Source organism: Bidens hawaiensis, unplaced genomic scaffold, assembly GCF_021521415.1.
Source record: "Bidens hawaiensis isolate Kalapana, Puna unplaced genomic scaffold, B.hawaiensis_p1.1 tig00031153_1, whole genome shotgun sequence".
NCBI lineage: Eukaryota > Viridiplantae > Streptophyta > Magnoliopsida > Asterales > Asteraceae > Bidens > Bidens hawaiensis.
In genome coordinates, this window is record NW_027495235.1 from 218,029 (window position 1) to 233,599 (window position 15,571).

The following is a 15,571-nucleotide window of genomic DNA, read 5'->3' on the forward strand; positions in this document are numbered from 1 at the left end:
CGGCTCGTGCTGATAACGTGTTATAATATCACCACAATTATAAGAATATTGAATATGATTATGAAAGAAAGATGATAATAGCAAATATGAGAATGTGTCTTGGATGATATTTGCCCTTACATTTACATGATATATATATTACAACCAACTATACTATTTAGAAGACGAGATTGTATAATTGGTAGACAAGGTCATATAATTGGCCTTTGAAATTTGGTGTCATACAATATTGTCGGCAAGGTTGTCGGTGGTGATTCATAACAAACACCATGCATATAATAATAATAATAAAAAAAGAAGAAGAGACTAGTAACTAAATAAGAAAACTTATAGAGCTAATAATGTAGCGTTTTGAGTGATAAAATTGTACCTTATGCAAAACAAGATGTACCTCAACCAATTATCGGAACTACCTTTCACGTCACCTCACCTTCCCCCAACCGCGCGAATGCTATTCCAGTATTCCATCATGTACATATATACTCTACAATTTATAACACTATTTAAGATTTTAATAAATACTTGAAAGCAGATACATGAAAACAAATAAATTAGAACTATATCAAATACTGTATTTTAAAAAGGGGTGACGACACAACTTGTTACCCACTTACCTGTCTCTCTATTATAATTGGATCTTTTTATTATAATATAAAAATAGGTATGAATATTTGACACAAATAATTAATTACATAAAGAGATCGTATTCATTCATGAAATAAAGTAGATGGGTGAAATAATTCTATGCAACCATAAATGTAATAAATTAATTCTTTCTACAAAAATAATACTTGAAAATTAATGTACATATACCATGCATATGCATATTTATCCCAACATTTAAATTAGTTAAAAAGTAATTACACGACCATCATTTCCGGTCTATTTATTTCTTTCGATACATCTTATCAACAAAGTAACATAAAATCATAAATGATATAATTTTTTGGGATGGTTTTTTCCAAAAGCTGGCAAAATGGCTAAAAAAAATAAATGAAAACCAATAACACACATTAATAATTCCATAGTAGAGATTCGAGCTCATTAGAAACCACATTCTTCTGTCCGGAAACATGTCCACCGTGGCCGTCACCACCGTTATCCATCCATTGCGGTGGATACAACCACCCCTCCGCCACCGAGTCATTAATGTACACAAACTCTTTATCTGAGTCCAAACCCGAGCCTAGACTCGGTAGTTTGGTGATCTCATCCAGTTCTTCTAACGTCACCGTGGACGACGTTGCAGGCAGATGGAAATCAAACATTTCCATCGCAGCAGCTTTAGCTGCTGCCGCCTGCACGTCCCTCGGTGACAAGGAAACTGGTCGGGGCAGTGTCCCGACCAGTTCTGGGAAATTAATAATAGCCGAGTTACCCTTGATGCTAAGCGCTGCCACGTCATGTGCGCGCGCAGCCATCTCAGGCTTTCGGTATGTCCCGAGCCATATCCTAGATTTCTTCCTTGGCTCACGGATTTCTGATACCCATTTGCCCCAATTACGCATCCGAACACCACGGTAAACCGGGTGTTTCTTGCTGGCGTCTCGGTCTCTTTTGGTAGTGTTGGTTTTAGGGTTTGGTGGTTTGTGAACCGGTTGGGTTGAGCCGGGTGAATAAGATGGTGAAGTGTAGGAGTTTGAGGTGCAATCATATGTGGGATTTTCTGTACTCATTGTGACTGAAGTTGTAATGATAATTGAATATTGATAAGTGCATATGTTGTTTAATAGCAAAATGGTGAAATAAAGTTTGTGATGATGCTTATAACAAGATCATATGAGAGAGAGAGAGAGAGAGAGAGAGAGAGAGAGAGAGAGATGGTTTTGGGCATGTGGGGTTGTTTTATTTGGAGTAACATTTAAAGTAGAGATGAGAAAAAAATCTTGTTTAAATGGTCTAGAACTAGTAGCTTCACTTTCATATTTAGCCTCTTTATTTAGACTAATTAGTTTCATGAAGTACGAAGTTAGTTGGGTGAGTGGGTGGCTCATAACCGAAGCTTTAACACAAACTATAATAAATCATGATTTAGGGAAGAAATTCTTGGGTGTTACCAGTTCTGGCTTACATTATTAAAATTAGGAAGGATGGGGTTAATTCTTTCTAGCTCTCGGCATACACTGACAGACTGAGAGCGTCGACTAGAAAGAATAGGCAAAGATTTTTCTGAAGATGTATTGGTTTTTATTAATCCTAATTATTATCGTTTGTTCATCGTCGGTTCTAACTAATGAGTTGGCTGCTGATAGTCTCATCTTTTAACTTATTTACTCTCAACGGTCCGCGACTAATTGAATCCTAACGTCGTTATTTGCATGCCACCGGAAAAACGATTTTGGCAGGAAAAGTCACATTTTTTTCCGGAAAACTCAAAACCACTAATTGACTCACCACCAACCAATCACCACCACTTGAGCACCACTAACCGATTCCGACGATGGTTCAGGGTTCCAGCAACCTCAATAGTTAGGGACTTTTACTAGAAAAGGGATCTTAAAGGTCCGATATAAGATTACAAAGACGTTTGGGATGAAAATGTTGAGTTTTCTTGCCAAAAACATGTTTTTAGGCAACCTAAACTAGTGACGTTAAAGTTATATTAATCGCGAACCGTTGGGAACAAAATATGATAAAAGGTGGGATCATTATCAACCAATCCGTTAGTTGGGACCGACAGTAACCAAAAAATAATAGTTACGATTAATAAAAACCAATACACATTTTTTATATTATTTATTGTAATTATTCTTATATCCAAATTGAATTGAAAATTTATATTTTTTATGAAAAGGAAACTAAGAGGAATGGGTTGGCCTAATAAGTAGGGCTGTAAATGAACCGAACGAACACGAACAAGGGCATGTTCATGTTCGTTCGTTAAAGAAATAATGTGTTCACGAACGGTTCACGAACGAGATGTTATGTTCGTGTTCGTTCATTAAGGAAATTAATGTGTTCACGAACGGTTTACGAACACAAATAAAATCGGCAGAGCCTATATATTGAGACCGATGTACTAATCAATGCAAATAATGAAAGCCCGTAAATGAATCGAATGAACACGAACAAGGGCATGCTCGTGTTCGCTCATTTAACTTTAAAAGAACACGGACACTTAATCGAACAAATATTTATGTTCATGTTCGTTTATTTAAAAAGGGTCATTTGTGTTCGTTTGTTTAAAATCTAAATGAACATAACTAAACAAAGATAAACGAACATACATGAAAAAAATGTAAATGAACACATACAAACATAAACGAACTTAAATGAAAACACTTAAATGAACACAAATTAACACATATAAAACTTTTAGCAGATGACCTATCTAGATAATATTTAATTAGTTTTTATTAATACATAAACGAACATAAATAAACAGACATAAAGGAACATAAATAAACGAACATAAATGAACGAACGGAACATGTGTTCATGTTCGTTCGTTTAATTAAACGAACACAAATTTTTTGTTCATGTTCGTTCGTTTATTAACTAAGCGAATATAAACGAACTTTCCGCCAAACGGTTCACGAATAGTTCACCGAACGTTTGGTTCGTTTACGGGCCTACTAATAGGGTTGTTCGTGCACTAACGCCGCTAATGACTTCTAAAAGTTTGGGCGGTGCTTTTTCCCTCCGTCAGTCACCCTTTCCCTCCTAAATTAGTTAACTTTTTCCTTTGTTTCCAAAATTCCCTCACCATTTCTAACCCTAGTTCTACCATCTCAGAATCTCAGCCCCAAACTGAGAAACCCTCCCATCCTCACACCATCTCAGCCTCCGATTAACCACCGTCGGTACACGTAGCCACCACCGCCGCTGTTATACACCTCGCCACCACAGCCAAACACCACCGCCGAGCACCACTTTCTTGACTCCAAACCACAACCACCGCCGAGTAAGTCGGGATTTTAGGTAATACACGTTAATTTATGTGATTTTAGGCATAATACATGTTAGTTTAGGTACAATATATGTTAATTCTAGGGATTTTAGGTATAATAGATGTTAATTTTGGGGATTTTAGTTATAATATATGTTAATTTTGGGGATTTTAGGTATAATACGTGTTAATTTAGTTATAATTCATGTTAATTTTGTATTTGTGTTTGTGTTTGTGTGTATGTGTATGTGTATTTTCTGGCAACCAGGTTTGACACTGATGCTGCTGACCAGTGGATTCGACATGGCTGCTGCTGAACCATGGATTCGACATAGCTTCACCCGTGGTATGCTGGTTCGTTCTAATTTATCTATTTTTTTAATGAATTCAGATTTATGGTTTATAATGATTCATGATATATTTAAACAAACCATTGCTGCCTTTCTTGGTTAGAGTTTAAAAAAACACAAAACAACCAAAGCGCTGCCTACATTACTGATAACGTGAGAGTTAATAATATGAAAGGTGGTGTTGAAGTGCATACTGTATTGGTGGTTGAAACTAGCAAGAAACATGTGGATATTAATCCAAGAAAACAATCCAAGTTGGATTAAACGTGGCTGCTTAGACCCGCGTGCGGGGGAGAGGATGATATTGAAAATAAGGTAAAGGTTGCTTAGTTATGAAGTATGTTTTTTTTGTTTGTTTATTGTAGTCGTATTTATGCTCTTAAAAACTTGGATGTTTGTTTGTTGTTATAGGTAGCATCTATTTTGTTTTAGAACTGACTACAAAAGTGGAAAATGTGTTTTGGCAACTTTTTTTTCGTGTTAGTTACAACAGGTATGATGTTCTTTTTAATTCATATATTTGCAAATTATCTCTGCATGTGTTATAGCATTTGGACTAGTCAACTTATTAATTTTGTGGTTGTAGAGCTATGGAGTGTAACTGTGAAGAATATACAAGCCCTTCATATGATGAAATCAAAAAGCTCCCAAATAAAAATCTTTTATGGTGGTAAGAATCATTGCATCAAACCATAATTAGGTACTCGAAGTTAGGGGTGTTCATGAGCTTGAGCGGAGTTTTGGCTCGTTTAAGGTTTTTTTCCAAGTATATAAAAGTAATGAAAAACATACCTAAATCGATTAATAAATAGTAAGCGAGTCAAGCCCGAGCTGGAAAAAAACAACGCACGAGCAGCTTGAACTTTAGAAAAAGAGCTTGAAATGAACCGAGCTCAAGCTTTCGTAAGTTAAAACGAGCCGAGGTCAAGCCTAGATGAGATCGGGCTCGGCTTGTTTACACCCCTACCACTCTTACTTGTTTGTTCATTGTTTTAACCATCTTAGCATAATTTTATTAGGTCCCGATAGTCATTATTCAGAAGATATTTTCTCAAGTTTTCTCATTCATTGATGTACAACACTACAACTTTTCAACGGGTAACGATTCTGTTCATGTCAAACTAGTTTATTTCATTTCTGAACTAACATTCTTGTTTTTGTGTTAAGTGAATTGATAATATGTAGTTTTGTTTTAACTTATAGTGTATACCTTATTTTGTAGGATTGAATTCATGTTTCAAGACCAGAGATTTATAGCACATCCACAACTCTCACAATTTATGGATTCGAAGAGGCATCAAATAAAGGAAACAAAATTCATACGGAACAAAATTCAGACGGACGAGGAAGACGAGATATGGACTAGTTAGTTGAATGTTTTAAATATTTGACTTAGTTTAAAGTGTTTATGGTATGTTTTAATTGTTTCTTCTATGTTTGACTTAAACAAAATCTATCTATTCTAATAAAAGAATACCATTTTGTGCCACTTGTCACTCTGTCAATCCTCTTCACAGTTCTAAACCCATTTTCAATATATGGTTTTATTTTCATATCTCACGTGGGTCTTACCGACTCAACTATTAATTTCTATCTATAAGTTGATTTGTAACATATTTGTGTAAAATTATTGTTTTGTAATTCATGTAATTTTAATGTAAATGTCATTGTTTTAACGATATATGATAATTGTGTTGTTGACTGTATTAAGCTTAATGACTAAATTTTGAAATTTTTATCAATTACTCATGTAATATACGGGTCTCAAACTAGTGTTTATATATATCAGTTGGTTGTGGTTTGTGTTTGGACAAAATCTTCATATATTTGTTTTAGCTACTACAAAGCCGGGAATGGCGAAAGCACTAACAAAAAACGCGAAAAATATAGCAACGACGTTTGGGACAATAGCGGCGACAAAAGTCGTCGCTAAACGTACAAATACAGCCGGAAAATCGAATTCCGGTGACACTTTAGCAGCGACAAACTATTGCTTTCAGTTGGACCATTAGCGGCGGACAATTACGCTAATATCCATTTTCTAACTCTTTTACACCAAGCTTCGTATAGATCCACCACATGCATATTCACTTCAATGACTCAATGAGGATATTTGAGATAAGTCTGGAAGTTTCACGAATATTCGAAGTTTCAAGATCATAACAGGATAATTTGTTTTAGATTTATTATACATGCTTAGATTAGATTGGTAATTCATGCCTATCCCAGCTAGATTAGTTTGTTATGTATCTATCTATAATATGTATCTGTAATGTATATAAACGAAAACCCTAAAATCTTATGTGTCGCGATGTGGTCGCTCCCCCTTTTTATGGAAGCCACCAGATTTCTTGATTTTTAAATTGAGGACTCTTATTGATTTAACCCAAATTCATGGGTATGACTCTTACCAAAACCAGATAGCTCTTAAACGGGTTATAACATCTCATTAAATTAAAAATTAATCTTACCAATTATTTAATATGAAAATCCTACAAAATAGGAATATGCTAAAATTTAATATCCAATTTAAAAAGAAAAAAGATATTATTTATAATTAATAAACAATTTTATAGTAAAAAACATAAGCGGGTCATAGGTCACCAAATCCAGATAACTTTTAAACGGGTTATAACATATCATTTATTTATGAAAGTCTTTCATCATCAAACTCTAAGTATATTATTAACTTTCTTACAATAAAGAAAATTAAAATCCAAAAAATAAATATTAAAAAACGAAAAATGTAAAACAACAATTCTCTTAAGTCATCAGATTACTTTATTTGTAAATGAAGGTTTCTCACGCAATTGATCCGAATTCACTGGTAAAGGTCTCACAAAACCCAGATAGCTCTTAAACGGGTTATAACATTTCATTATATTAAAAAATAATCTCATCAAATATTTGATATGAAAATCCAATAAAATAGGAATATACTAAAAATTAATATCCTATTTTATTTTAAAAAAAGATATTATTTATAATTAAGAAACAATTTTATAATAAAGAAAATAAACGGGTAATGGGTATTACCAAACCCAGATAGCTTTTAAACCGGATTATAACATATCATTTATTTGTGAAACCATTTCATCATTAAACCTCAAGTATATTAATTATTAACTTTCTTACAATAAATAAAATTAAAATCCAAATATACATATATAAATATTAAAAACGAATAATATAAAACAACCCCCGTAATACGGTGGATAAAATATAGTCTATATTATATATGTGTTAAAGCAAATCCCAACCTTGACGATAGGAATATAAAGATAATTATAAAACATATAGTTAAAAGTGTGTATATGAATATGAATAATAACATGAGCATTGTTACAAACATGTCCTCTATATAGAGATGAGACATCATATAACCAATCGTACTATTATTTCTAATGGTCATCTAGACGGGTACAAAAATTATCCCTTTTAGCTGTGACCGTTAACCTCGTACGATCTTCTTTCTTGTCCTTTTAGTGAATAGATGTTTTCTTTCTCTTCCGTGATAATGCTCTAACATCGGTGATGTTACCCTACAATATGCTCATCTGAAGTTGTTTTATTCCTATATATCATATATACTAATCTAAAGGTACATTAAAACTCGGCAATTAAAAAAGTTTTTGTCATATATCACAAATTCACAATGAAAAGAAATTGTCATCTTGTTTGCTAGGTCGTTGGCAAATTCACATTCACGTGTTTATTTGGCCTTCCACTGTTCCACAATTTTCGTTCGTCACATTAACTATAAACTTTAGAGTTTTCTTTTATATTTATATTCATGCATACGAATGTTAAGACCTTAGTTTATAGGAGGACATATGTAATTTTCTCTTAAAAGAAAGAAACACAACCCTATATACGTCTATTATTTGAAAATTTTGCTGGTTATGACTTGTGATAAAACTATTTGCATACCAAACGTTGCGATGCTAATAATAGCATCGATTTTGTTTAAAATAAAAACAAAAACCAAATGATACTTTAAGACATTTGTATTATAAGAATCGTCGGTCTTCATCTAAAATGTGGTCTGCAAATATATCAAGGAATTTGATTTATAAACCCAAAAAGACGTTTCACATATACATGAAATACAATACCCTGTGCTATGATACAAGTGAGTTACGCCTAATCTTTTCATGTATACAAATCACCTCTCTAATTCTATAAATCACTTCGGTACATTGAGTACTTAGTGACTTAATATTAAACTTCTTGTTTTAATAAGGGATAATGACCAAGATATCTAGGCTGGTTAATGTCGACAAAATGCCTGTTTGACTAACCAATTCCCAGATTGTCCACCTTAATAAAACTTGACGGCCCGTTCAATTTGTAATCATTACTTGATGAGATTTTTAAACGACTAAATTCTGCCACTCGTCAAAAAAATTGTCAGGTCGCTAGATATATGTATATATTTTTCTAATCATAGGGGCCAACAGGGTTATTTAGGTGTCCTTCAAGATTACTTTGGCTTCTGAAGAAACTTGTGTTGGCATCCAACGAGATTGGATCAGCGGGTTTTAGCGTAGATATCTAGAAATTAGTTAGTCAAATGGACTTATTGTTGACATTAACATGTCAAATTGACATTGTAGTCATTTTCCGTTTAAATAAATAAATACTAAGACCTGTGATGTGACGAACATACAAAGTTCAAAACGTTTAAATTTGATTGATATACAACGAATGGACGTTATGGCTTGAGTCCCTACGTTCGAAGCTACAAAACAAGGGAAGGATTTCGTATTCACTGAGTCACTGACACAACAAACCCTTCAAGCTTGATTGGAAAAAAGGCACGTTTGCCTTATTGAAGTAACTTTTAAGGTATTATAATTTCTCCGTTTTAGTATTAGTTAAGTTTATTATTATTAAGAGGTAGCCTCTTAATCATTTATACTTAAGGTTACCTCTTAACAATTAAGAGGTTATGAATCATTAAAAAGTAACATCTTAATAACATTAAAATGCTACCAAACAGCCCTTAAGTATTTTAAAGAAACCTAAAACAGTATAATATGTCTTTAGGTCCATGGGAAAGGTTAAAATACAAAGGGAGACAAAAAATGAGAAGTGTGAGAAGGATTTGTGGTAACACAAAAACCCCTCAAAAAATTTTCAAAAAATTAATAAAAAAAATCATAACTCAAAATATAAATAAAAAACAAAAAAATTAAAAAGCAAAAATATTTCTCTCGTCATTCTCGTTCCAAAAAAATGCCGAAAAAACACAATGACAAATATGAATAAAATACACAATTGTAACTAAAAAAAGCCACCATATGTCGCAAAATATAACACAATTCCGAACAAAATATAACACAATGTTAAGTAATACAACACAATATCAAGAAAAAAAGACACAATCAATGACGAAAATAAACACAAAACACAACGATAAACAAAAAGACACAATGATCTTTTTCCCACAACATTGTTTTTTTTAGAACGAGAAAGACAGTGAAAACAATTTTGTGTTTTTACTTTTTTTGCTTTTTATTAAATTTTGAGTTGTGATTTTTTTAAACTTTTTTTGATGGTTTTTTTTTTGGCTATAAATCATTCTCATTCTTCTCATTTTGTCTCCCTTTGTAGAATAACTTGACCCTTAGGTTCATATCCCCTTTATAACCTTTCAAAAGATCTATCAATAAACTAAAAAATAAAAATTTCTAGTTTTCTTAAGTTCGTATCATTAAATATCTTGCGATTTTATATGCAAACAGGGGCGGACCTATGTAACAACCAAGGGTAACTTCCGTTACCCCTCAACTTTTAGTCGGTAGTGTAAATTTTATTTTTGTTAGTTTTCGTATTTCGCTACCCCTGAAAAAATTTTATGTTACTCATATTTGTTTAAAGTCCAACCAATTTAAAAGTTCAAACCAATTAAAACGCAAATAAAGTTTGAAGCCCAAAGCAATTAAAACCCAATAAATGCTTTATCAAAACACGGAGAAAGCGTGCAACAATGATCTAATGCAAAAGGTATTATATCTTATTTTAAGAGTTTTGGATTTGTGTTTTATAAATACTTGTTGGAACTTGAAACATATTTTAGGCCTTACAAATACTCTATCAAAACATCTTTAAAAAAGAGTTAAAACTTGTTTGAAGTGTCTAAGTTGAAAAGCGAGTTAAACCAAGCATTGAATAATCTAAGACAAAATTGGTTTAACAAGATGTTAGCAAGAGTGACATTTTTTTGTGAAAAAATATAAAAACAAGATTAAGGTGTTAGATATGACGGATGATTAAGGTAATCAAAGAAAAAGAAACACGGAGAAAGCGTGCAACAATGATCTAATGCAAAAGGTATTATATCCTATTTTAAGAGTTTTGAATTTGTGTTTTATAAATACTTGTTGGAACTTGAAACATGTTTTAGGCCTTACAAATACTCTATTAAAACATCTTTAAAAAAGAGTTAAAACTTGTTTGAAGTGTCTAAGTTGAAAAGCGGGTAAAACCAAGCATTGAATAATCTAAGACAAAATAGGTTTAACAAGATGTTAGCAAGAGTGACATTTTTTTGTGAAAAAAAATAAAAACAAGATTAAGATGTTAGATATGACGGACGATTAAGGTAATTAAAGAAAAAGAAACTGAAAGAATGTCATTACTAATCAGCATCATTTTGAGATTGAAGTTTTTAATAAAGTTTTGGATACGCAAATTTAAGAACTTGGAAATAAATCAGAGATGTATCCGAATGATTTTAGTAATGAAGTAAGATGGTATATTTTGGGTGATCTTATGACATTTTATCACGCTTTAAAGAAAGATAATAAATTTACAAAACTGGGAGGCATGTGTGACCCAGCTCGTATAATGGTGGAAACCGAAAAACACGCTACTTTACCTTTGTTTTATTGAAAATTGAAGCTAGTGTTGGTTTTACAGGTTGCAACCGCAATAGTTGAAAGCTGTTTTTATAAAATGAAGCTTATCAAGACGGTATTTGAACAATGCTTTAATTTTGTGTGGTCGAAAAAGAAACGTTTGATAAGTAAAAAAAGATGATGTAATGGCTCGATTTCAAGCTTTCAAGGACAGAACAGAAGAAATATGCTCCCCATGTGATTAAATATACTTATTATGGTGCCTCTATTTTTGTTTCGTTTGCATTGCATGAAATACGGTAAAAAAAAATTTCAACATTACCTCTGAGATTAATATCTAGATCCGCCGCTGTATGCAAATATATGGTTAGATAAAATTTTTGATTGGACGAATGTGACTAACACGCCTTTAACTTTTTCCTGGCCTTAAGTAAACTTTAAAATTAGGTCCTCTTATTACTAAAGATGTTGACGGCCGATACTTCATCTTGTTTGCAGGCTGCAGCTTTCTTTAACCAAACCGGCTGGTTTCGTGACCATTTTTGAACCAAAAATAGTTATAAACCAAACTGATAAAAAGATATTATATATGTACATGGACCATTTTCATGTTCTTTTTGTGCGTCAACGGATGGTAAAGTAAGAAGAGCATGTTATAGAGGACAGAAAGACTGGGATTTTATTGCCATAAACAATGTGAGATGAAAATAAAATGGTCTATTATAAAATTTAGGTGCTTAAAAGAATAAAAATAATCAAACAATTATAAATAAATTATTGTTTGATTATTTTTATTCTTTTTCCATCATTAAGTATGAAGAAAGCATAAAGCAAAATCTTTAATTCTCGTACGCTTGAGCTATCGATAAATAGTACGTAATTACAAAACAATATCTATCCATTGATGCCATGACTTGTTTTGACATGCAACCATATAATTATGTTACGTACAATCCATAGGTGCACCACCATGTGACTTGTTTAAACATAGGTCATTAATCGATCAAAGGCTTGCAACTTCTTAGATAAGTAACTTCGATGGTTGAGAGAGTACACATTCCACGTGATCATATCAGTTTTTCCTACAAATTAATCATAAGTAGAGGGCTCTTGCTCCCCAATAATTTGAACACTTTTGTCATATATCTACTCGAAGATTGTCTGATGTCTCGACATCAGATATTGCATCAACTTTAAGTGTTCGGGCACTCTATTAACAAATTTGACTTCAAGTTTCCAAGGTGTTAAGTGTAACATATCAAATATGCTTATATCATTACATATAGTGACGGACACCCATAAATTATATTCATGGGTGTCAACATCAAGATTTAACACTAATTATAATGGGAGCGATAGGGATTTGCACATATAAATAGCATTAAAAAAAATTATGGTGGGCGGCCGCCCAACCGGGGTAACACATGGGTCCATCCCTGATTAGGTATGAGCATGTATCTGTTTACTTGCATTTCTTTTTAAGGACATGTTACAATAGCATACTAACCTGAATATTACAATAGCATACTAATTTATAGAATTTCTAGAAATAATTAATAATAAAATTTTTAGCCCAAACAAGAGACTTATGTGAAAGTGTAACTCTGCCAAAACAAAAAGTATATATGTTCATTGGTAATTTTTCAAATTCACACGTTGTAACTTTGAGTTTTGCTTTATTTTCATGCATGGATAAATTTTCTATTAATAGAGCTTGTCCGACATAGTTGCTTTCTTGCAGTTTGACTCTCGTCGCTTGTTGTCGATAAAGTAGCTTTAGCAAATATAAAAAAAAATATTTTGATTATGACCTTGTTAAATATAGTTTTCGGTTCGCATATGTTTTCATGTTCATGTGTTTAATTGTACGAATATTAAAAAAAAAAAAATACCACCACATGATCTAAAATGATAAGAATTCACATTACTTCTTTGTTTTCAAAGGTCTAATCTCATGAATGAAATAAATATGGTTTTAAATTCCCTCATGTTGTCGTGGTTAAGACTTTATAGTCTCTCTAACTTTGCGTCTAGCTCTGCATCAACATATCTAGAACCATGGCCCCAAATCAACACGCTTGGAACAAATAGTTTTGAATCATACAGCATTCGAATATCCAATCATATGACTAACAATCTTGGGCCACTTGGCAAGTAGTTTTAAATCATGCTGTCGTGGTTAAGACTTTATAGTCTCTAATTTACCGTATAGCACTGGATAACACATCTAGAGCCACAGGCCCCAAATCAACTTGTCTGGAACAAATAGTTTTGAATCATATGGCATTCGAATATCCAATCGTATACTAACAGTCTTTGGCCACCTGCCACGTTAGCAGAAGTCCAAGGACATCATACAAAAAATACTCTCCTATCGACTACGGAAAATGTTGACAATTCCATATTCTCTTATCATTCTGGAAACTAATTCAAGTTGTCACGACCTCCTCGGTTCACAAAGAAAAAGGATTTCTCACATAGCAAGATACTTTTAGGTTGTAGCTACCATTAGAAAACTAATAACCTTTTTTTAACGACGAAGGGCACCAACACTTCGAAGATATGCAAACATGAAATTTAATTTAGTTATTTTCCGCTAACAATCTTCAAGATTTTGCATAATTTTCCTTTCCATAAGATGGTTCGAAACGTCAAACTTTATAATTTGAAATTCATAAAACAAAAGTTAAATTTGCCTGCTAAATAAATAATAGACATGTGACATTCATGATTCGCACAATATACGATTTAACAAGAAAACAAAATCAAATATAACTAAAAAAACTGAGGCAAAATAGTACATGTAAATAAAACAGTTTTTACCCCTTTGATTTTTATAGAAAATGCGATCAGCACATTTCTTGTGTTGATTTATAACATGATTAACTTTAGATTCACATTTATCAACAGTCCTAATCAGGCCATGATCATAGTGAGCATGTAGAGACTTCTCATCAGCACGATTAACTTCGTTATAAATCAATTTATTTGAAACAACTAATATTAAGAAAATGATAACCGAGTAAAATAAAAAAGGAATATTGGCCTCGTATAATCCCAACTATGGCCCATTGGCAAATATAAGTACCAACTATCGAAATGGCAAAATATAATCCCAACTACGCATGTGGGTGAAAAATTAACGGAAAGTTAACCTTCCGTTAGTTTTGTGTGACGTGGCTGCTGACGTGTCTCTTAACCAGCTGACTAGGAGGATTAGTTGTCATTAACTAGCTGACTGGGACGATGAGTTGTCATTAATTAATAATAATAATAATAATAATAATAATAATAATAATAATAATAATAATAACAATCGTTCAAATCAATCCAACAAAATCACAAACATCAATTACGAAATCTGGTAAAACAAGAACAATATCATTATCATCATCAACTCAATCAAAGTCTAGCATATTAAACAAACCCAAATCGAAAGTTATTGAACACCAATATATTATGAACCACACAAGAACTGAAGCTGAAACCCAAGAAACCATCCGATCCATTTCTCAAAATTGGTTCCGGGTCGGTCAAGCTAAAAACACAGATTTCTCATCAAGCAGATCAAGAATTTGAAATACCCAGAACCTTAAGCGACCCAACATCACCGCACCATCACTAGGGCTGTGTAAGACCCGCCATCGCCGGATCTACAACTTGCAGTCGATCGGGGGTTACTAAGACCACCACTAGGGCGCCAATATCCGACACCCACTTGAAAGGTGGATAGAGACGCGTTCTCCGGTTGGTGGTTATCATCCTCCCATCTTGCCGGAGAAATTGAACGGAATTAAACACCGGTTACCTGCAAATTAATTTTTGAACATGGTTGCTTCTAACGGCGTAACCGGGTTTAAATTTGGGGTTTTTTACTTTAGGGTTTCGGGTGAAAAATGGATAATGGAATTGGGTTCCATAATTCTGTTTGTGGGTGTGGGTTGTTGTTAAGGTTGCATATGAGATTGGTGTTGATTTGTTATTTGAATTTGAAGTGGGTTCATGAAACGAGAATCAAGATTAAATCTTTAGTTTAGAAGTGAAGGAACATTGGGTGTTTGTTTCATCCTTAGATTTAGGGTTCCCTCCATCAATTGCTCCGTCATCGTCCCAGTCAGCTGGTTAAGAGACAGGTCAGCGGCCACGTCACACAAAACTAACGGAAGGTTAACTTCCCGTTAATTTTCCACCTACATACGTAGTTGGGATTATAATTTGCCATTTTGATAGTTGGTCCTTATATTTGCCAATAGACCATAGTTGAGATTATATGAGGCTAATATTCCAATAAAAAACAATAAAACTTCAAGCGTTTATGTATCTAGTTTTGTTTCCATTCGTTTTGTATTACATGGCCATACGCCCATACCGGAAACACTCCGTGAATGTGATACTTACTTTCATGGACCTTACTATCTTATATGGAGACATTGATATGGCTTAGACTGTACTAATTTTATGTACAAAAA

General features: G+C 33.0%; 1 pseudogene; it reads right to left on the minus strand.

The window, feature by feature from the left end:
* Positions 1-995: 995 nt before the first annotated feature.
* Positions 996-1,769, minus strand: LOC143581726 (ethylene-responsive transcription factor TINY pseudogene; annotated as a pseudogene).
* Between the last annotated feature and the right edge of the window lie 13,802 nt (positions 1,770-15,571).